The sequence below is a fragment of the Nesoenas mayeri genome, assembly GCF_963082525.1.
Source record: "Nesoenas mayeri genome assembly, chromosome: 1".
In the NCBI taxonomy this organism is placed as follows: domain Eukaryota; kingdom Metazoa; phylum Chordata; class Aves; order Columbiformes; family Columbidae; genus Nesoenas; species Nesoenas mayeri.
In genome coordinates this window covers 56611234-56635881 of record NC_137541.1, presented here as the reverse complement: position 1 = coordinate 56635881, position 24648 = coordinate 56611234, and the positions used below count along the sequence as shown (strand labels likewise).

General features: G+C 40.3%; 1 protein-coding gene across 2 annotated transcripts in view; it reads left to right on the top strand.

Annotated features, from left to right (window-relative positions):
• Positions 1 to 8764: 8764 nt before the first annotated feature.
• The window catches only part of FRS2 (fibroblast growth factor receptor substrate 2), a 52046-nt gene continuing 36162 nt past the window's right edge, over positions 8765 to 24648 (top strand). The window contains exons 1-2 of one of the 2 annotated variants that reach the window (XM_080363426.1): positions 8765 to 9225; positions 23496 to 23564. The gene's annotated coding sequence lies outside the window, so the exon portion shown is untranslated. The remainder of the gene's footprint in view (positions 9226 to 23495; positions 23565 to 24648) is intronic. The other variant, XM_080363425.1, reaches the window with a different exon arrangement.

Sequence of the window (24648 nt, the reverse complement as noted above, 5' to 3'; positions counted from 1 at the left end):
TGCTACACTGGGTATACTCTTCCCTGTCATTCAGCATCTGACAAACTAATTATTTATCGTTTGTTTAAAGAAGACATTGGAAGTAAAGACCAAAAACTGTGAGCATGGACAACTGTGCCATTTACTGACTCCTGCTATTGCCGCACCCTGACTAACAGCTCCTCTTCTCGATGCATTTTTATGAAGTATTTTCATGACTATTATCAAGCCACAAGACAGAAAGTACCACAGCTGACTCTTGCTTTCTTGATGGCAAATCCAAAGTGTCTTGTCTCCACTATTTTCTTGCACTGAGTTTTAATATATATTAGTTAATGCTGATCAAATCCACCATATGGAATAATGTATCCTTTGGGTACAAGCACATGGTAATAACCCATCTGAAGAAGACAGAACCATGTAGGTTGCAATGCGACCTCTGCAAGTCACCTGGGACCACCTACTGCTCAAAGTGTGACCACTTAGAGCAGATTGCTCAGGACCATGTCTAGTCAAGCTCTGAGTATCTCCCAGGAAGGCGGTTACACAACTTCTCTGGGCAACTTGTTCCAATGTTTGACTGTGTCCATGGTAAATACAAACAAACAAACAAATAGATCTCTGTATCTAAGCAGAATTTCCTGTATTTCAACTTGTGTCCATTCCCTCTCAGTCTCTCTGAGCACAATCTGACTTCATCTTCCATACAAACAACAGCAGTAAATTCTTCTCTTAGTCGCCTGCTTAAAGCTGGACAATCTCAGTTCTCTCTACAATCTCAGTTCTCTCTCTCTCTGTTGTCTTCTATAATATACCATTTTTCAGTCTCCTGATCATCTTGGTGTCTCTCTCCAGTATGAGCTGCACAATGGTCATACTGCGTGGCACTACACAGGTATCCCAAACTTGCTTCTGATCCTAATGACCAAGACTGATCAGTCAGGAAGAGAGTATAAAGAACAGGTCAGGTATAACACCATCCTTCTAGATATATAATCAGAGTTTTCAGTAAATAATTGGTTAGGGAAAACCTGAACCAAAGGTTGCTGTATTCCGTTCCATTTACTAGCTGCCAATGCACTGCATCCCTCTTGAGTTTAATCCCTTTTTGAAAGTAATCGTAGCTTTAGCTTCCACATTTTTGGAAGCAGTGAGCTCCATACTATAGTTCTGCAGCATCCGGAAAAAATACTACCTTTTGGTTGTTTTAAACCTGCTGTCCATGATTTCCCCTGTGTGCCACCTACTAGAAAAAGTGAGTGAGAGCTCCCTACCTTCTTTTCACAAGCCACCATTTTATATAATTCAATCATCTTCCCTTAATCACCCAGACATTGTCACTTTTGTCTTTTTCAAACAGAAAAGTCCAAGTGTTGACAGTCATGCTTTAAACAGAAACCATTCTCTATGTTTTATTATTCTTTTCTACCTTTACCTTCTTTCTGACCTGGGAAACCAGAGCTTCGTACTGTTCTCTAGATGTGGCCATACCACTGATCTACACAAAGATGTCACGATTTTTTCTGCTTCATTCTGTCTTCCTTTTCTAATAATTCCAGGTATTTTTGACTTGGAGCTGGAAATGAAGTTTCCAAAGAATTACCTATAGAGACTCTAAAGAATCCTTCTACAGCAATAACAGCAGATGTATAACATACTACTAGGTGCATAAAATTAAGATGGGTTTTGCTGTATGCATTACTTTACATTTATTGAGACTGAATTTCAACTTCTAGTTTAACATCCATGCTGCGTGGCAGAATAACAGCCTTTGGAACTCCTTGCTGTCAGCTTCATATGCCACTACTGTAAAGTACTTTGCACCAGCAGCAAAACGTGCAGGTTCCTTTCTCACTCTCTTTCCATGACAATTTCTGAGTATGCTAACTAGTGCAAGTCCCAGCATGAATCCCTGTGGGAGTCCAATCGTAACTCTCCCGCAGCGTAAGAAAATGACTATTTATTGCTACCTCATTAACCCTTCTCTTTCAGCTAGTTACTAATTCACAAAGCAGGCTTCCTAACCTATGACAGCTAATGTTCTTTAGCAGCACTGGTGAGGAACTGTGCCAAAAGCTCTTTTGAAATCACTACAATGAACGTATCACTCTGGTTTATCAGTTTGTTGGTTTCATGAAAGAACTTCGTAACTATGACAAAGCTTCTCTACAAAAACCCGTGTTGATTTTTCCATAGTCTGACGTATTTGTCTGTACGCTGAAGCCTCACCCCAGCTCTCTGTCACTGATTTGCTTGTGTGACCTGAGACAAATCTCGGTGACTAAACCAGTAAGAGGACTCAGATGCTGAAAACAAACACTTATGATCCTTTAATTCAAAATGACAGTCTTCAAAATTCTCATCCAGCTGCTTTCCAGCTATGGAGGTGCTAACGTTCCATAAATTCTTATTTCAGTGAGGTTCCCAAAATGTCTCTGATCGCTTTAGCATATACTTCCCAGCAAGCTAAATCTACTCCTAAAGGTCCAGCCCAGACAGTCACAACTAAACAATTTCAGTAGCTAAGATGACAGGCTGCCCAGGGAGGCTGTGGAGTCTTCTTGTCTGAAGACATTCAAAACACGCTTGGACACATTCCTGTGCAACCTCATCTAGGTGTTCCTGCTCCGGCAGGGGGATTGCACTAGATGATTTTTTGAGGTCCCTTCCAATCCCTAACATTCTGTGATTCTGTGATGAGGGAAGCTGTAATAACCACATGATTGTTAGAGCACAACCCGAGCGAAGGAAAATATTAATAGTTATGTTCACAGACAGAGGATGAAACCAAAACCAGGTCCCCCACGAGCAGAGTTTTGGGGTTTCTAATTACTGAACTATAGGAAAAGGACAGAGTGGTTTCTCCTACCCCTTAAATGTTCACATTCTGTAATAAAGGGCCCCCCTCAGGCATCTAACATGAAATAGTGTACTGAAGTAAATTCCAAGTAGAGCAAGCAGCTCCTTCCAACTGAGTTTTGAGGGTGCTGAGAGATACAATTGTAAGTTTTGCAGCTGTACTTGCCTGCCTGCTCTGCCTCTGCATCGAAACACCTCCCATGTACCTGTGTGGGCAAAATGGACTATTGGTCAGTGTCCTGGTTATGAACTTGGCAGTGTGGACCTAACTTAACATTCCTGAATAAGCACTGTAGAGGCTGAGGCGAAGGCGCACAGTCCATCTACCAATTTTCCAACAGCAGTGGTAATACTTGCTTATGGGACACAACAGACAAACCCGGCATCTTACAAGATTCTGCAGCACTCAGGCCTGGTCACTGTAACTTCAGTCACACAGATGTAATTGGCCTTTCACAGTGAAAAGCTGAGCCAGCTTCTTGTTCATAGTGGATCCAACATAAGCCTATTTATTCCTCTACTTGCTTCTGACATGTACCATATAGGAAACCTGGACAGAGAACTAGTTACAACTGATTTCACCCAGCAGCAAGGTTCTTCAATGTTAACTGCCACAAATTTGAGCACAGCAGCACCAAGACCCTCCATGGACCTAATCCACGCTCTCTTCTAAGTAAAATGAAACTGGATTTCTTCTCTCGTACAGAAAACACAGAAATAATTCCACTAATGCTAATGAAGTATCAACTAACACAATGATAAGTGCCTGAAGGACACCTAAGTCGTTATTCATTGAATGAATAAATAAATAGGGCAAAGGGCACTTGCTGCATGCAGAGATTTGAAATAACCAGCTGTTTTCTCTTGTGAGAAGCACCTCTTCTGCGTCCTGAATGAGGAAGGGGCAAAATAGAAAAATGGTCTATGATAGGCTACTTAAATTTATCATACTTTGTGCCCAGAATAGAGTCAAAATTACAATTGCACAAGTTGCCTAATTTTTAAAAGTCTGACATTGTGACAATGCTCTTTGAACACTGTTTTGTACACAGTCAAGTGTGTAGTTTTGAGGCCCTGAAACTCTGAAATACAGAGGGGTGAAGTAAGAATGTAGGAGCAATCTTCACTTGGAATTCCCTTGCTTTTGTCAGTCGAAGTCTGATCTTGAATGCTGTTGCAATACACTGTGGCTTTTTTTTGCATTTAGTTAAATTTACATCCCACCTGGTTATCATAGGCTAGTTGGAAAAAGACGTGTGTACATTCTACGGTCAATACATTGATGCTCTTCCTGGCAAACAGCCTGCAAGAAGTTACAGGAACTGCATGTGGCCGCCTTTGTTAGGGGAATGAAAACAGTTCAATTTGGTTAAGCAGAACATTCATTTGTGAGGAGAAATGAATTTGTATTTATATTTTGGAGGCCCAAAAGGCAGCTTCACTTGCAATGATGTTTTTCAGGCTTTCAATATTCAAGTGGTAAGGGACCAAATACCTAGTATCTCAGCCAGCAAGCTCAGCCTATAAACAGGTCAGAGAAAACAACTAAGTTTCAATTTATGTTCTTGCAGCTCATTGTATTATCTTTAAAAGTCTACCGACCAGCTGTCACAGTGACAAGTATCTGCTTCTTCACAGTATGTTTATTTAGAGCTCATGTATCCTTTAACCATATCAGTGGTATATTTGTTCAAGAACAAAACATCTGAGGAAAACAAATTATAATACAGTCACCTGAGGAATTCCTGAATGACCAGTTCTGGTCCACTTTTCCCTGGATATCACAGGAATGAAAGCAGAAGATTTTTCATATTCCAGCAGTCATTTCAGGAAAAGTTTCACTATGTGAATTAAAATGTCCATCTGCAAAATGCCTTTATTCACTATTGGATTGAAATTTCTATTTTCATATTTACCTGAAATGTTGACAACTTAAATAATTTTGACAGCATCCAATGATGTAGTGAACTAGTGGTTTAGATTATTGACTCAATCTTGTACTTCCCTCTGAAAAAAAGAAAAGCCTACTAACTTTACAGGGGAGGTGTTCTTTCTTAAGAAATGCAGGATCAGGCCATAAGTGGCTGCTATATAGCCCTTACTATATGCAAGGGCTTTGTTCAGTTGTGAAAACAAAAACTTCTTGATTTGATATACAAAGGGTCATTCCACTTAGCATGCCACATGAGGGGAGGCAGAATGTGATGTGACTGGCACTACTCTGTTCAGCTAGCACACTAAGTCCAACTCTCTCTCTTCGTAAATCTGTTTTCTAGCTCCTGAAATGTTGTTATAGACCAAATGTGTTTCTTTTTTTAAAAAATAAATTTTGTTACAGTGTGAAATGGATTTTGGAAAGGGGAGGTCAGGATAAAATCACACTCTAGGTAGCTTCTTGCAGCAGAGAAAGAGAACGAGCTTCTGTACCACATTTCAATCAGAAACATACTTTCACTGCTGAATCACAAACCCTGAAAGACAATATTTATAACAGAGCCCTCACCTATAGCTGGGTTTGGTGGTGCCTATAGCAATATCAAAGGCCTTCTTTATCACAAAACAAAGTGACTGCAAAGTTCTGTCATTTGTCATGAGGCTATTGCTATGGTTTCATTTGTAAGAGAAACTGTTTACTCTCTTATGTTTACTTCAAGAGCAGAATTTATAGTTGAAACATTAAGGATCTGAATCAGTATCTATCTCCAAAAATACATCCAGGCTTCCTGCTGGGGGATACACATTTATACTGATCAAAAAAGACTTCCCTGCTGTGAAGACAAACTATACATGAAATGGGATAGGTTCCAAACTTCTGGGAGAGTAGAAATGTAACTCCTTCTGTGCAAACCCTTGAAAAGTTTGTTGCCATTAATCTCTGAATAATGTATGAAAGGAAACTGCAGAAACACAACACAATCTGGCATCGTATTCCCCAAGAGTTCCCTCTTTGTCAGACCCAGGCATTAGGAAAGAATACAAGATAAACAGAGAAGCGCTTTCCTAATCAGATAAATCTGCTGTAATTATAAAATGTTGCATATCACTGGACTGCTCTCTTGCTTACAGAATTGAATACTGCCTAAATCAATGTAGATCACAGGCATAAGCACTTGACCTGCAGAGTCCAAATTTTATAATAAAACCTACCACAAAATGTTGTTCCCATCTTGTAAGAATCCAGGAAATGGAACAAGAGGGGTCTATGAATCCATACTGAAATACATTAAGACAGTGAAATGAGAACTTCTGGAAATACAAGCTATAGTATATCTGACACAGTTCAAGCTTATTTCCTTTTCAAAGACTATTTCCAAAATATTTATTTGACCTTCTAATTTTTTATTAATAAAGGAGTTAATTCCAAATAGTAATTGGGCAGAACAGCTATGAATTGCAGATTGGAGAAATATATGATTACTTTTGTTCCAAGCAATTAGCACACCCAGTAGCCACTCTGTAAGACCATACAAGAAATGCCCAAGCAAACATGTTGAAATGTTTAGCTACTAAAATAACAATTTTACAAATTTTATCTATGGGCTAATCACTTATGGAAAAGCTTTAAAGGTGGCACCAGCATCCAATTTTTAAGAGAGAACAGGAACTATAGTAAAACAACAGAGGAGGTCTCCGACTTCTAAGTTGATCTAAAGAAAGTTTAGGAAGATGTAACAGAAATGAAGATGCCATCAAAGGACTTAAAGCAACTTAAGTTTGTAATTTGCAGAAGTCTGCAAGCAGCTATGTGATCTTTGAAAGAGTAGTAATCGTTACGGCAGCCGAGCAGAGCTGCAATAATCTCAGTTTGAGATGACAGAAATGACTGTAGCTATGATCAGCAACCAGTACGCCATGGATCCAAAACATCTATGAAGTGAAAAAGAGAAGGAACAACGTGACCAGTCAGAAATTCCCAGCAGGAATGAGACACAGCAAGGTCCTAAGAAGCCAGAAAACCACATGGAGAAAGACACAAAACAGCCACTGAGCACCACAGACTTCTAGTATCTAAATGCAGAATTGATCTGGCAGTAAATCTGGGTGAGCTAGGTAAAATAACACTTAGGTAAATGCTGAATATGACCAGTTTGACAAGTGTGCTCAGTCGGTCAAGACGGGGTTAATTTCTACACTGAAGACATTTGGGTATTCTATACCATATAAGGTCAAGCTAATTTGTAAAAGGACAAATCAAGGGGTTGGTATATGTGTATATGTATTTAAGGTGGTAGTAATTAGTTGAAGCATGTGGGTACATGTACGACCTGAGAATGACATAAATGGTATAGAATAAGGGGTGGAATGGCTCAGCTGGTCAAGATGGGGTTAATTTCTTCATTGCTAGGACATCTGGGTATTCTATACCATATAAGATCAAGCTCACTTATAAAAGGGGGGTGGTCTTGACTGACCCAGCACAACAGGTGAACAGAAACAGCACTTCACCTTTGATGAAGACATTGAACTTGACTGTTGAAGAGACACTATGCTATCCAAATTTAATATAAATCCTGACATACGGTTTAAATGCAGCCATTCACAAGAGCTGGTGATGGCATGGTGAGAGGTAGAGAGAACAGAAAATTAAATAAATGACCCAGCAGAACAGACATGTGGAGGCTTTGTTCCCTGCTCATCCAGATGCTGCTGAGAATGCTATGGAAAAACTGCAACGTACAAATACTTAGTTGGATGTGGACTCACAGACTGAGGTCAACGACTGGAGCCAAGCAGACTTTATGGCAAGTCTGCATAACAGAGGACCTGAAGGTCATAAGGAATGCTGCAGATGTTTGTCTTAAGTGCAGCTCATTGCTTTGTAGCCCACTGATATATTACATTGATAGGATATGAGCATGGACAGTATGTTAGATGACAGAATTTGCTATGTGATTTTGCATAGTACATGACTCAGCTATAGGAAAATCCCATTCCCTTTGCTTTATCCATCTAGCTCTCTGAGCACTGACTCACATGCACAGAAGCCAAGAGCTGCAATGGTGCAATCATTAAACCACAGTTGTGTTCTCTCTACCCTTTTCCTTCTAGATATTATTACCTTTCTAGCATGTGCATGCAAAGAAAATATCTGCATGGACTTCAGCTTCTCCAGCTCTCATACATCCTACAGATTAAATGAATATTAGTGTATATTGGAGAATATTGGAGTGGCTTCTGCCACTTCTGCTATGAAGCAGTAACCGCCGAGGGAAGCGAAGAGTGAGTGGCTATCATCAGAGCAAGACTCTCCATTCTCCCTATCAAAGGCTTTAGATAACTGAAACAGTCAAAACATGAGTTGCACAACCTGTGAGAAAGTAAGATACATGAACAGACCAGTTCTGTGAAGTAACTCAGGGCTAGGGATTGCTTGGTAGAGAGGACAAAAGTTAGAGCAAGGTCAAAGAAGCCAGACAAAAAGAGGGAGCCATATATAGCATGATCTCAGACAAAGCTGAGAGTTTTGTGCTGGCTGCTCTAACTGCAAACAATGTGTTTGATTTTTGTGTGTGTTGGGACACTAATTACACATTCGAGATTAAAGGTAGATTACAAGGTGTTCTGGTGCAAGACCTGTCACATGCATTGGTCTGCAAACAGGCGCCAGACGAGATGACGTATGGGCAGCGACAGCACAACCAAGCGTGTGGCCTTTTGTCGCCGTGGCTGACAGAAGCGCTCAGCATTTCCACAAATCACAACACGCAGGTGTGGCATCTTTTCTCATTCTTGTTTCTCACGCTTCTTTTTGCAGCATCTTTGGCTTTAATATCTGCTCTGTCTACCTTTGCTTCCAGCTGCATGTAGCGTAGTTTATGAGGAGATCAGCTCCCTTGGCTGTAGCTGAGCTCCCACAGCAGCAGCAGCAGTAACACCGTGTGCCACACAACCTCCAGAAATAAAGAAATTTAAAACAAACCACACCAAACCGACTGAGCCAATGTTTCCCAAAGCTAAGCGCGCAATTACACCTTTAATTCTTTATTTTATTTTATTTTTTTACCTGAGAAACCAGTAAGACCCGCTTCCTGGCCGCCTCCCTGCACCGCTCTGGGCCGCGCTCTTTACCGCCTGCCGTTTGCCGGGAGCAGCCCTGCCGGTTCCCCCCGCCGGGCGGGTGACGGGCTGGGGCCGGACCAGGTGACAGGGCGGGTGACGGGGCGGTCGCCGCCCCCCTCACCGTTCAACGGCCGCTGCCCCCGGAAAGCGTTTTTGCCGTGCCCCGGAAGTTGTCGCGGGCAAAGTCCGGCCCAGAGCGAGGCCCTGTTGCTGCCGCTGTCGGGAGGCGCAGCCGTTCCCCGCGGCGCGACGCGGGGCCGCCGTCTCGCCCGTCACAGGCGGCCCGGCGGGCTCGGCGCGGCGGCCAGCGGGGGGCTCATGGAGCAGGTGGGTGTGCTGGTCCTCCCTCCCCCCCCTCACCCCGATTCCTTCTGGCGGGGGATGCCCAGCCGGCTCCGCGGGGAGGGGGCGGCAGCGGAGGCTCCCGGGGCCGGGCCCGGCTCGCCCGTGGGCGGGAGCAGCCTCGTGTCGCGCCTCCTCCCGTGGGAGCCGAGCTGGGACGTTCCCCGCGGTAGGACCTGCCGTCCCTTTCCCCGCCCGAGGTGCGGGTCCGGGTGCGGGGTCTCGCTGTGCCGGTGGCGGGAGCTGCCTGGCAGCCGGGGGCCGCCTGGGGCACGGCGGGGGCGGGAGGCCGAGGCCCGGCGGTTGTTTGTGGGCGGGGAAGGCCGCGGGGGGGTCGCCGCCTTGCTCGGGGGCGGGAGGGAGGGGAAGAGCGGGGCTGGGTGAGCGGAGTGTGAGTTCAAAAACAAAAGAGGAGCCGTTGGAGTTGCCCTGGCGGTTGGTTTGCGGGAGGCGGGTCTGGCGCGGGGTGCGGATCCCGGCGGCCCCGCCGCCCACCCGGCCTGGTGGGTGCTCGGTGTGCCCGGCGGTTCGGTCTCGTCGTGTGTGACCTGTCAAGCGCTTGCACCGTCCTCTGGGTCAGCTGCTTCTGTCACATGCCTCTCCAGACGAGTGCATTTTCTGCTCCACGTCGCCGAGCAAGTCCAGGGGGGGCTTCGGAGGTGCGAGCCCTGAGGCTCATGGAGAGCTCTGCCGGGTCGGTTCAGACAGAGTCACTCCAGGGGAAGGGGGTCCCCTGGGCTTCTCAAAGTGCTGCTGTGTGTATGAATGAAAGAGAGACCTAGCTTGCTTGCTCGTCGTTTTAAACTCCCCTTCCTCTGACGTATCTCTGCATGCCGATGTAGTAAGGGTAGGTCTGAGGAATCACAAAGGTCGAAAGGTGTCTCTATACTGGTTTGACTCAGTTCTCCGTCTGAACTTGATTTTCTGGAAAATGAAAGCGCGTTTTCTCATCTTCCTGGTCCCTGCATCTTGTTCAGCATTCACGCATGAGAAGTGATAATTATGGTTAGAAATCACAAGGAATGTTGTTGGGCTGTGAGTTGAAAATAATACTGTTATTGTAATGAATGTGTACAGTAGAAATCTGGGTTGATTTTAGTAAGTGTTGAAAAAGTTGCCATCTGTGATTTGATGTTCATTATATTTTTTAAAAGTTTTTTCATTTGTGGCTTTTTTTGAGTAGTCTGATTTTTTTTTTTTTTTTTTTTTTTTTTTTACTTAAAGTGCTAGTGGTAAAGTGACATTTGTTGTAATGAGCTAAAAAGTTTTCTGAATAAGTACTTTTTATCTTTAATGGTGTTAATGTCACCAGTCATTCTATATTATTAATCTGGCCTTGAATCTGCGCTGCTAGCTCTGCATTATAATTCTATTCAGGAGAATTAAAAACTAATTTTTCTAAGATTTATCACTGTGTTAGAAGTGATTTGGTATTAAGACCCAGGGGTTCAGATCCAATAAGCATCCTGTTTTCTTGTTGAAGTCAGCAGAACTGCCAGGGAAGTTCATTGTCTGTTTTCCTTGGTTAGCAAGTGCATTTGAAGAGCACACCAGTCTGTGCCTACTTAAAAAGGAACTTTTATCAGTGCAGGTCACCAGTTCAAGTCCAAAAACCGTTAACTCCATTCCAAATGGAAAGTGATTAATAATGTTATTCCTTGACTGAGATTCCCTGAGTCTGTCTCTGTGTCAAGATTGCTTTGAAAATGCTCCTTGAAACAATGCACCAACAGTTTTATGTATATCTGGTTAAATGGCTTTCTAGGGTTTTGCTCACTTTCCAGTTCGGTGTCTTGTCTTAGGTGGTGATGATGAGTTGAAGTCAAAATAAACTGTTCTCATTTCTAATTCTTACAGGTAGAGTAATATGTGACAGTTGGGAAGACTGATTTGCAGATGCATGAATCTGATTCTGCACTTTAGTTACACAGTTCTTGAACTGTGGTGGTGTTATGTTTTGCCTTTTGAATTGATAGGATTATGTTTCTTTTCTTTGTTAACTGGATGAACATAAATATCTTTTCTTGACGTAGAAATAATTCCCTGCTAAATCTAACTATCCTGTTGTTTGGCAGTTAGCAAGATTATTTCTCACAGTCTGTCTGTGTACTCTTCCTTACAATACTTTGCTGGCAAAAAATAGCTAGAAAGTAGCATGTTTATTAAGGGTCTGATTCTGAACTCACTGAAGTGAATTTTGTTCACTTCTGCGACCATTGGGTTTTGTAGCTTAAACAGAACAACTTTTTGAATAGCGGATGAAATTCAGTCCTGAGCAGAGAGGTTTATAAGACCACTTTAATCACCTGAACCATTGTTTAAATTCCTTGCAAATAGTAAATTACAGTAAATATAAAACTTAACATGACAGCATTGGTTTTATTACATGTGTGTTCTCCTGTGGCAATATCTGAGATGATTAAATTAATGATATTTAAAAGAATATTTGGTGAAAGGATCATTAGAGTAACTAATACTCTGCTTTACTAAACATGAAGAGTGAAATTGGTTAATGTAGTGAAGCAGCATCACTTCCTGCTACTTGTGCCCAAGTAGACTATGGCTGCTTACATTTCTGAAAAAAAAAATGGGACGAGCTTTAATCTTAAGAACAAATTAATTAAAAATAATCATGTTCAGCTGCTCTGGCAAGTTTAAATTTAAAAATGTGGTGGTGTACGAGTGTTTCCACATAAGGTGATCAAAACTGGACCTTCTGCCTTCCCAGCCTCTTTCCTCCTCTTTCTTCCTTGTGCTGGTAACAATTGCACCGGGAGCTGTTTCAGGGAGCTGAACTGGCCGAAAACTAGCAACTTTTTCTTTTGGTAGAGTTAGTTTAGAATTGACTCAGCACCCTGAACCGACTCACCTCGCAGTCACATACCTGTCAGTGGCCACATGAGCAAAGAGGTGGGATCCAGGAGAGGGAGGGGAAGAGCTCAGAGGCCATGAGGCTGATGTGACGGGACTCCAGCCTGCAGCCTCCTGCTTTGCACAGGCGTACAGCTGACATGGACCAGCTCCACCATTGAAAAACACCGTCCTGCTTGTTTCCACCCCGCTCTGCTGCTTCCTCCTTTGTGCAGGCAAATACTTGTAGGGTTATGTGGTGAACTGGGTTGAGGTTTGAACTAACTTGGGGGAGGGGCAGGGAGGGGAGGGTTAGGTTTAAGCTGGATCAGTTTGCTGCACAAACATTTGTGCTGGCGTGAAGATGGGGGTGGAAGCAAGCAGTAAGGGGAGCAGGGTGTGTCTGTTTCTTTTGGTGACAGTGACACTCTATGCCAGTTTAAAGTGTGTTCAATACTGGCCTAATCCAGTGAGGTTAAGCTCATATGGCATTGACAGTTTGAATACGTTGCTCAGTTATCATTCATGGCTTTATTTTACATCTAAGACCAGTGGCACTGCATCTCTGATGTCATTATGTACTTTGAGGGAAGAATCTGGCCTTTTGTATAGTAACTTTTTTTTTTTTACTATTTTTATTTGGTACCTCTTGTTTCATTCAGTGGTACTTAATGGGAAAAATATGCTCCTGTTTTTAACTGCTATTCATCCATCAAATTCTTGAAACAATGAATTTGTTCAGCATATATGTTGAGCTTTTAAATTGAAAAGTCTAAAAACAGAAAAGATAGTGATCAGAGCATTCACTAAGAAAACTGCAGGATACTTTGCAGCAATAAGTAGATTAAAAAAAAAAAAATAATGAACACACCTATGAAAATTATGAGGCTGACCTAAGACATATATTATAACTTCAGACAGTTTCCTAGGAGGCAGTGTGTGACTTTTCTTCTTAAGTAACTATTTAACGTTAGTGGTTTTCAAAATCTTTCTTAAGGCTTTCAGGCTATCACGGAAGTTGTACTTAATGTTTCAGGATATGGATAGGCATTGATTTTTTTTTTTTTTTTAATTTTTTTTTTTTTTTTTCCAATCATCCATGACTATTGTAGATACTCTGTCCCGCCAGCCATTTGCCTCTGCTGCTCTGACATAGATTGCTGTGCTTAATGATCCTTCTCACCAAAGAAGCTGGATGCAGTGTTATGTGTTAGGCATAATCAACAGTTAAATAGCCAGTATAATATCAATCTGCCTTCACTGGTCGGTTACTTTGATGAATTTTTCCTCAAGTGGCTTAGTGTGCTTTTACATGATTCATTCTGTTGCAAGTCTGTATGGGTGGTAACCTCTCTTTGCTGAGTGGCGATGAGTAACTGTGGGCAGTAGCTGCTGCTGGAAGAGGTTGACCTATCTGCAGTTTTTCAGTGATGTTTTTTGGAACAAACGTTATGGGTTTTATTTTTGTCTGCTACTGCATAACATTGTTTTTTATCAAAACTATTTGAGGAGCTGTTGGCTGAAAATTGCTGTCCAGAGATGTGTAATTTCATGCAGCATATGCAGATGATATTTTCACAGAATCACACAGAATCACAGAATGTTTGGGATTGGAAGGGACCTTGAAAGATCATCTAGTCCAATCCCCCTGCCGGAGCAGGAACACCTGGATGAGGTTACACAGGAAGGCATCCAGGGAGGTCTTGAATGCCGCCAGAGTGGGAGACTCCACAACCTCCCTGGGCAGCCTGTTCCAGTGCTCTGTCACCCTCACTGAGAAGTTGTTTCTTCTCAAATTTAAGTGGAACCTTTTTGGTTGTTTATTGGTTAGTAGAACAGCAGTCATAATATAACAAACTTTGACTTTTCTGCTCTTAAGCATCATCTTTTCTTGTTGGCCCTTCTGTATAATTTGTGTTAGAAGTGAGCATTCTTTTTGAACTTGAACTGGTGCTGAAGTAGCATGTGGTGTTTTCTCATATGAGTATCTATGCATATAAATGTGTGTATATGTCATGTATTCTCCAAATATAATGTACTTTTCAAAGTTTCTTCTTCACTGCTTCTGGCAAGGTGGCAATAATAATGACAATCAATTTAGTTCCCTCTTTATTTAGGCATATCTTCCTGGAGCTGTGTGATTCTCCACAATTTCAGTCTTTCTCTCAAGCTTGAAATGACAACAGAAATAATTATCCCTTGGCTTTAATAAAAAGAACTAATAACTTATTTCTGATGTTTATACAATAAAATTTCATGATTATGGCATGTTTGGGACTGATTATTATGCATTCTTTTCTAATTAGTGGAAATGTTGTTGTGATTACTGACTGTTTCCTCCTCTTGTCTTAGAGTACTTTAATTCCATGTCTTATTTGCTCTTTTTCTAAAATGTTTTCATGTCTGTATTTGGGTAGTGAGATGGGAAGTTTCTTGTCATTTGAGCAATACTTAATCTGTCAATAACTTCTCAGGTGGTCCAGGATAATTCCTAAATTTTTTGCTTGAATCTCAGTCAACAAAGTACTGCTAATATCTGTGTAAGTCAATGTGTTTCCCTGAATTACTGCCAAGTGTGAGATGATTGTGTTGCGTGTCATTGCTATCATAGCTGCCCATGCTGGGCAGTCACCTTTATTCATCTTCCAAAATCAGTCACAGTTGTTAGACCTGCCACTTATTCTTGCAGAACTTTTTATTTAATGTAAATGTTCAGGTTCCATATTGGCTGTTGGTAGAGGCGCTTCTGTGTTGGTATGTTTTTGAACAGAGATTTTAAAAGAAGATCCCACTGTAGGTTTGAGCTTATCCTTTTTATTTCCCCTTATTTATGATAAACGTGTATCTTACAGCAAAGGTAGTCAAGTACATCTTGCTGTTCAGCTTTTTCTTGTACATTTTTCTATTACTTTTTTGTTGAGGAAAACATGGTTCAGAAATATTGTATGAATTGTCTATTCTTGTGATAAAAGCTGAGAACTGTAGGACAGTTGGCATTTCTGAAATAGTGATGGTTTTCCTAGACTGTGCTCCAAACTGAAACGAGACCAAGGGACCATGTTTTCAGTCAGGAGAGCTGACTACTTTCCCTTGGCCTTCATAGTGATTTTGGTCCTGGCAGGGCCTGAGATGCTACAGCTGTCATTCATACAGTGGTGACGGTTACTGTAAACCACTGATCTGTTACTGTGTGCTGACTCAGTGGTGAAAAGTTGCTTTAATTTTTTGCCTTTTCAGGGGTAAAATAGACTCTCTATCCAGTGTGCACCTGGTACTTAGGTTCCTGTGTTTCTAGTGGAAGATACAGAACTTTCATCTATCTCTCACTGGAGCTGCAGTTTAAACTGGTGTGTTGATGTTTGCACTGTTTACCTTTGGCTGATGCCAAAGAAGTTAAACTGCGTAGTAGTTCTTATCTGCTGGGATTACTCACCTTGGCACAAAGGAATCATTTGTCTTTTGAGCAAATTTTCTTAAATGCTTTGGACAGGGATGTTATATTTTTGTGCATTAGTATGGCATCTGGCACAATACGTAGGTGGGGACATTTTATTCTTACCATAATTCAGTCAGTAAAAGCAATTGTAGGAATATCATTTTGTTTATTATGTGAACATTGGAAAGATAATCATCAGCACAATATTAGGTATATTTCTGAGATGGAATGTCTTTATTTCATGACTTGCAAGATATTTGGCAGGGTGGAGAGCTGACTGGTTTTGCCATGTCTTAGCACAGCGTGGCATCTTTTTCCCAAATGGAGATGCTGAAGTGGTAGCTTTAAAGGGGAAACTCCCACTTTTTTAATTTTATTTTTTTATTTTGCAGAAATGCAACCTCTGATTTATAAGTGAACTCTTCAGTGGAAAATGAACAATCTAGTACTAACTGTGTTCCATCTTGGCAGCAATGTATCTGATGCTGAGCTTTTCTGGAATGACAGCAGTAGCTTTTTGCTTAGTTGCACAGCAGAGCAAAACAGAGCTGACTGTGCAGCAGTTATCCTTCAGACATGTCTAAATTTTTCAGTCTATTTATGAGTATCAACAAACACTTTGTGCATACTTTTGCCATGCGTTGAATGCTTCTATTTTCCTTTAATTTCGCTTAAAACTAGTAATGGAATTCCTGAGGTTTTGAAAGGAATAGCTCTTGGCAAGCCTAGAGTTTTGAAACCAAACGCAAATTAAGATACCAAGCAAACACAGGGAGGGCTACTTCAGGGAAGTATGTTAAGATTCTTCCGACATCTTAGAGTTTGTTGTATTTATGTTTAAAAATATATATATATATCTTTTAATTACTCCGTTAAAGCACAGTTGTTGTTATTTTTCTTCTAAAAAATTCTTACAGGAACACAAGGGGACTTTTTTTCCCCCTTGATGTCACTCAACAAGTTTAGCCTTTTCAGCCAGCCAGCAGAGATTGTAATACTTCTTTCTTTGTACCCGTCTGTATTTTTCAGGAATTCCAATATTGATTGAAACATGTAATTAGATTACTAATTTTAGTTTAAATAAAATATGCTCTTGCTTTTAAATCACCACAATAATTGTAATTGAAAATAGTTGTTATTATGTAGCTATCAGGTAGTACAATAATGCAATCAAAACATTTATTTACATTTTCAATGTGTAGTTGTGCTTTTTATAAAGCATATAGCTAAACTACTTTACCCTTGTGGGGATAAGAGGAGATATGATGTGGGGAAACTTGCCTGGCTGTCACAGCCTTGTCCCTCTTTGGCATCTGTGGTGCTGCTTGCTGCATCTTCCCTGTTTTGTTCCTTCTTGCCACTAATCCTGAGGTGTACAGTGTTCATAGAAGTCTTGCAGACTATCCTCTTTATTTAGGTTACTGCATTTCTTGGTAGAATTTCATGGCTCTTTGTGCCTTCATTCAGTCCTGCATTTCCTTGCAGTGCTTCTAATTTTCATAAACATTTTAAATGTCTCAGAGCTCATTATAATCTCTCTCCAACTTAACTCATTTGCTTGCCATTTGTGATGCTGCTGACAGCAGTATAATCTTCTGTTTCCCAGGGCAGTTGTTTGGGAGTAGCCCCTCACCCCCCCCCTTTTTTTTTTTTTTTTTTTTTTTACCTCTTCTTGAATCCAGAGTCATGTTTTATTCATGTCCTCCTTCTTCCTTTTCCAAACAACATTTTGAAGACTATGCTTTCTGTCTTTACAAATGAAATTTAGGCCTGTATCTGTCATCTGGAGTACTTCAAGTACCTCCTCCCTCCTCTCCTGATATTCATATCTCTGCAAGCTGTTTAAAATACAGCTGGTATGATTTTTCAGTAGTCTGTGAGACTGCTAGTTTTCCTCATCAAGCTAAAGCCCATTGTCTTTGAATTCAAAGATCTGCATCTCATATTTCTGCCTCCTACTCTTTTTTTTTTTGTGCTACTCTTGGCACTCAAATCTATGTGTTGTGTTTTTTTTTTTTCTTTCTCTTCCCCCAATCCCCATCTTTGCTTATGTTTGATGTCATATTCTTCACTTTGATTTAGGAAACTTTGGAGTATAATTGTATGTTGTATATGTTAATACTACTAGAAGAGAAAAGGATTACACCTCTGACTTCATGGGTATTAGAGTATCCTGTTGTCTCTCTACTTATACAAATGAACTATATTTTTATCTACCAAAGCTGACAGAGATGCGTATTACCTTGGGATCTTTTTTTATAGACACCTGTGAAATGTGTGTTCCTGTATATCTTCCAAATCTGGTTCACTTGTCTGATGACTATACTTTTTACTTTGGGATAAGCAACTTTACTATATTCTGAGAGTACGATGTCAGACTTTGTGGTCTCTTATTATCATATTTGATTTCAGTCAGTAAATATGTTTTTTTTTTCTGCACTTGGCACGTTTCTTTGGTGAGACAACTCAGATGTGATCTGCAGCTTTTATTTAAATAATATCCAAATTGAGTTAAATTGGCAATGAAAGTAGTATTAAGTGCCATGTCCTATACTTGACTTATTGTAGAACTAAAACTAATATTAACAGAGGTAATACTTTTTAATAAGGAAAGCCAAGTGACTTACATTTTTTTTCATGTCTCATGAAACTTTGGGTCACAAGGTTCAAGGTTTTTTGAGCCATTGACATGTGTTTCAGGTTTTTTTGTTTGTGGGTTTGTTCCTAAAAGCATTTGGTTGGCAAATGTTTGTATGCTTCTGTGAATGCCTACATTCTTATCTTTTTGATGGCTCTCCATTTCTTCGTTTAGTGTGTAAGTTTCAGGCAATGGTGTTCTTGAGAGAACTTCCTCGGCACTTGCAGTTGTGCTGGGAAGGATACTATTACATTAATCTTCGTTATTAAAAGGCATTAGGCTAAGACATTTTAGGTCTTAAAAATCATAGAATCGCAGAATCATTTTGGTTGTAAAAGACACTCAAGATCATAAAGTCCAACCATAACCTAACTCTGGCACTAAACCATGTCTCTAAGAAACTCATCTACATGTCTTTTAAACACCTCCAGGGATGGTGACTCCACCGCTTCCCTGGGCAGCCTGTTCCAATGCCTGACAACCTTCTCTGTGAAGGAATTTTTCCTGATATCCGATCCGAACCTTCCCTGATGCAACTTGAGGCCATTTCCTCTTGTCCTGTTACTTGGGAGAAGAGACCAACACTCTTCATATGGTCTCCCCTCAGCCTCCTTTTTTCCAGGCTAAACAGCCCCAGTTCCCTCAGCTCCTCCTCATCAGACTTATGCTCCAGACCCCTCACCAGCTTTGTTGCCCTTCTCTGCAGTCTCTCCAGCACCTCAATGTCTTTCCTGTAGTGAGGGGCCTAAAACTGAAGATAGGATTTGAGGTGGGGCCACACCAGTGCTGAGTACAGTGACACAATCACTTCTCTAGTCCCGCTGGCCACTCTATTCCTGTTAGAAGCCAGGATGCTCTTGGTCTTTTTGGCTGCCTGGGCACACTGCTGGGTCATGTTCAGCTGCCTGTCAGTCAACACCTCCAGATCCTTTACCTCCAGATCCTTTACCTCCAGATCCTTTACCTCCAGATCCTTTACCTCCAGGCAGCTTTCCAGCCACTCTTCCCTGACCTTGTAGCACTTGGGGTTATTGTGACCCAAGTGCAGGACCTGGCACTTGGCCTTGTTGAACCTCATACAGTTGGCCTCAGCCCAATGATCCAGCCGGTCCAGATCCCTCTGTATGGTCTTCCCACCCTCCAGCAGATCAGCACTCCCTCCCAACTTGGTATCATCTGCAAACTTACTAAGGGTGCACTCAATCCCCTCATCTAGATCATTGATAAAGAGATTAAACAGAACTGGCCCCAATACTGAGCCCTGGGGAACACCACTCGTGACTGGCCACATACTGGATTTGGCTCTGTTCACCACAGCTCTTTGGGCCCGGCCCTCCAGCCAGTTCTTTATCCATCACAGAGTACATCCATCCAGGCCACGAGCTGCCAGCCTCTCCAGGAGAATGCTGTGGGATAGAGTGTCAAAGGCTTTACTGAAGTCTAAGCACACAACATTGACAGCCTTTCGCTCATCCACTGAACAGGTCAACTTGTCATAGAAGGAGGTCAGGTTGGTCAAGCAGGACCTGCCTTTCATAAACCCATGTTGACTGGGCCTTATCACTTGACTGTCTTGTATATGCAGTGTGATGTCACTCAGAATGATCTGCTGCCTGACCTTCCCCAGCACCGAGGTCAGACTGACAGGCCTTTAGATTCCCGGATCCTCCTTCTGGCCCTTGTAGATAAGCATCACATTTGCCAACTTCCAAAGTAATGAATAAAGTATAAAGAAAAAGTAATGAATAAGCTAATATGAAATACAATATTATACAATATACTTTTCTCTAAACTTAAACTTTGTGGTATTTATTTAGTATTATTATAATGACATTGTTATGCCTATATTTAGAGAAATTCTGAGTAATACATGCCAGTTGGTCAGTTCTGGAGCCCAAAAGAGTGCTCTATTCCTAAAAATTGCTGGACTAGAAAAGAATGTCTACAGGAAAGGAAGAACGGAATGTGCTACATAGGCTTCAGATAAACTATTTTCCTTTTTCATATTTCTTCTCTCCTTTTTTAATAGACAGGTATATGGGTGAACCATTATTATTGAGTGACTTATATCTCCATCCCAGGTTCCAGAACTTTTTCTGATGATAGAGATGGGGAGAGGATTTCCAGCTTGTCCTCTGGGTCTTCAGTTCTAGAGCAATGTGTTTTGTCTTAGAGGCACAACATATACCAAAAACTTAAATAAGCTAGTTTCTGTTTAAGTGTATATTTTGACTGTTACTTTAAGATACCTATGGTCACTTAGGATCTTGAAATATTTCTACTAGGAAAGGACAAAAAAGTGTCCTTCAGAATCTAAAGTTCAAGTTATTTGCCTTGGTTTTTCTGTTCCTACCGTGAATGTAGATCATCTGACCTTCACAAATGTGTTTTATTATTACTTTAGTTCATTAGTGTCAGTACATTTGCTTAATAAATACTTATTTATTTCTTCCTGCTTCAAGGTTCCTTGTTCTGCTAAGTCTCCATAAACTCATCCTGTAGAGCACAGCTTTGTGTATGTCTGCAATTTACTTCTCTTGCAGAGTTTGTATTTCTCGATGTTAGGTCTAATATAGAATTCTATTTGTTAAAGGATGTAACTTACTAATTTTAGATGCTATGTTTTTAAATAGTTTCATATTAATGTAAAAAGTAGTTTAATGTTGTCAGTAGTGTGAAATCAAAAAGAAAGCCAGCTTTCCAGAGGATTGATTGTGCCAATACTGTATCAGTTTGGCATTTTTTCTGTGAATTCTTCACTGTTGATGTTAAAATAAATCAATAAAGCTTATTTATACTGAAACTTGTCCTGTCTCCCTCCTCCAAGAACATAAGCACCTCTAATTTACACTTGGGGTTAGTGTAAGGCAAGCTGTGAATGTTTGTGTCCAGGTCTAAATATTTGTGAAGTGTTAAGGTTCACAGGTACAAGTATATAAAAAGAAAAAAAAAAAGTTAGGAAGCAGTTAAATTACATTTTATGTTCACATCTTGCCTCTGATGACTTTCTGTACTCTTTATCTATTGATAAGTAAATTGGAGCACAATTTTTGAGCAGCTCTTTATTTATTTAGATTCAGATTCACATCGTTTTCACTTAGTGTTTTGAGTTCTTATTGAACTATATGTGACAAAGCTCAGTGAAATATGTAGGAAGAATAATGTTCAACTAAAGCATATGCTGGTCAGTTTGGAATTTTATAAGCTCTCCTTAGGAAGGATGATTTCTTTGTAGTTGGGAGTAGGTTGATGTCTGAAGAGGGACAGACTGGAGTACTTAATGATAAGTAGTGTACTCTAGGGAAAGCTCTTAATGAAGTGATTAAATGTTGACTACCGTGAGATACTTTATGTTAATGAGTAGAGAGATATTAACCAGTTTTTATGTTATGTGATATGTCAATCTGCTCTTGCATTGATTATAAGATGACTGGTTGCAGTAGTACTCTTAGATTGATGGGATCTGGTGCTGACTTGCTAAGTGAGCTGTGTGTTAAGGATGGTGTATTGGATTCTTATGATGTGTTCTGTCATACACATACATTTTTATGTTGTACATGAAATATCTAGTTTTAGGCTTTTGCACTATAAAAACTAAGTATTTGTTTCAACATGCTACATGTTTAGTAGCTAATTATTTTGAAATTGTCTGACACATTTTTTTTTATGAACTACTGTAGTGCTTGGTTACATATAGTTCTAGAATTTTTTCAAGAAAATAAATTTGAAGTAAGACTGTTTTCTAATCCAGCTGTCACGTGTCAAAATGTCTAGAAGATAGTGTTTCTTCATGTTGCTTTCCAGTGCCCCACATAAAAGTGCCTGACCTACATGTGTGTGGGTTTTGTTTTTTTCTTGTAACGGAGTTATGCAAGTTAACATAGCTTTTATTGTTGATTAATAACTAAAATTATTGAGGAGATAAGATGGGGAAGAGACGGCTAGTGTTCATTCTTTTACAGAAGGAAAATCTGCAGCTCTCCTCCATCACTTGGGTGCATTTAGCTTTGTTCTGCTCCATCCTTAGACTGTAGAAATGCTAGCAGTCAGATTGTTGGAAATTGGACATAACCCAGGAGCTGAAAAGAATGTAAACTCTTGCATAATTAAATATATAAAACCTCCTTGTCAGTTAAGGAGGAAAAAGTGAAATACTGCATTAACGCGTTTTTTAAATAGTAAGTTTTTACATTTGTTCTGTATGAAATGTTATTTCTCAAGTGTGCTATACCAAGGATGTGTAGCTTCAGAAAGCCTTCTATATTCTTGATTTCATAAGAGGGAAATATCACAGAAGAATGCTTGACATGATGGAATAATAAAACCTAGCAGTCTATGGTCAACAGTACAAGCATTTTACACATTACTTGAAATAGTAAATATTGTGGGCTGGCTGTTAGTGATTTAAAAGAGGTCTTGGTTTACATTAATTGTAAAGGCTTTCTATGAATTAATTCCAATACCAAATACAAACTCAGTGAAGTTACATCATTGATTAGCTTTTACTATGAATGGACTACTTTGAGGTGGGTGGTTATAGGAAAATCTGTAACTACATAGGGACACATAAAACTAGAAAGAATAAGAGGGTGTTGTCTAGAGTTATGAATAAAATGTAACTAAAACTGTCACCAAAATGTTTGATGTTAGATTTTGTGTGTTAAAAGCTACTTGCCAAGTTACTCATAGGCTAACCCTAATAATAAACTTTATTTGAACTTTCTTCGTGTTTTGAATCTGTATTTCTGAATATATACTGAATATATACTGGTGAGAGTAAAACTGTTGTTGAATGGAAATTTGGCAAAAATCTGAGAAACCTAGAAGCTGAGTTTCTTCTGCTCTGTGCTAAAGTGCCATCACTTTTTCCAAACTGAGATATGGAGAAGAAGCAACTTATACTTTTTTTTTTTTTTTTTCCTTCCCATAGTGTATCATTAGGGACTAGGGACTTTTGCCCCTTCCTCCCTTCCCCTTTTAAAGTATTTTTATAGCAACACATTATTACTGAGACTTGCAGTTTTTGTGCTGGTGCAGATACACTGTGAGTAGATCATTTGCACATCCTCTAGATATATTTTAAGTTGTTTAAATGGCACAGTTTTGCTCAGATGCTTTACACTTGAGGGAAGTGGTAACAGTTACATAGGATGTCAGTAGGTTTTGTGTTTTTACTTTAACTCAAAAATAGTGACAGCATAGCTTGAGGCAGGCAATGCACTTTTTTCCACCGTTTGCTTTGCACAATCATCTTGTACATGGATGATTAAACTATTTATAAACCAGTTTACAGTATGCCTTACAGTATTTTTTGTTTGTTTGCTTTAAAAGGCCATGATGTGAACTGCAGCAGTTTAACAGCTGATTCGTGAGTGGTTCAGTGTTTGTCTTCTGGATGAGGTAGGGATTTTGTTGGGGGGTTGGCACCTTGTGGGGGTAGTGAATTTATCCCCTGGCTCCTTGGTGATGGTGGTTGCTGCTTCCCAGAATTTAATTTTATTTCCAAGAAAAGTGTAAATGCTTCCTTATGAAGTGTGTGCATTCATAGGCACACATTAGACCTGTGCCTGATGTAATGAATCATACCAATAGGTTATGTGGTGCTGTGCAATTTTTCATAGAGATTTTATAGATTATTTATATACCTTTTTTAGTATTTTTTTTACTAACTAAGCTACTAGATGTGTTTCACCTAAGATTATATTTCGCTATTGATGGTGTAAGCCTATAGTAGTGACTTGGCAGAGATTTTAAACACTTGCAAATGTAATTAAACCGTTCAAAAGTGTCAACTATAGGTGATCCTCTAGGGAAGCTCTCAAATGAGTCATGTATAGTAACACACAAGTATTAGACTGAGTTCTGAGGACCTTATGATTATTTCTTGTCCCGTAGGCTATCTGATGACAAGAAAGGAAGCCTAGATGTGCTGGAGATTAAAGAACTCTGCTATTGCTTCAGTACATAGTGAGTTACATAAATGTCTAAAATTAACATACCCATAGAAATTTGTTCTGTCCAGTTTGGCCCTAGTTCAGTGAATATAACAGACAAAATGTATCACCTCAGCAGCCAAGAATTAATGCATTTTAGATTGAATAATATAAAAATTGCACCACTGGGGCTAACTGATCCATGTTGCAGCTGTGTAGGGATGTTAGAATGGGGAATGTTAGCGTGTTCATGATCCTGTTCAACGTAGGCTGGTGTGGTAGGACTGACTGCGAAGGCCACTGTCTCTGCTGCAGAAGAATTTGCATCAGTCTGCAGCACGAGACAGGCTTCGGAATTTGACAGCAGCCCTCCTTGCAGTATAACACAGGCTTTCAGTTGCTGGCACAGCAGAAGTGAAGGATTAATATAATCTGGCTGTGGTTCCATCATGTACTATTTAAGTTTTCCAACTGTTTGTTTTTCCCTTTTGCACTATACTGTGCTGCCCTCTCACTTGGGTTGCTATAGATGTATATAGGGTGACTGAAAA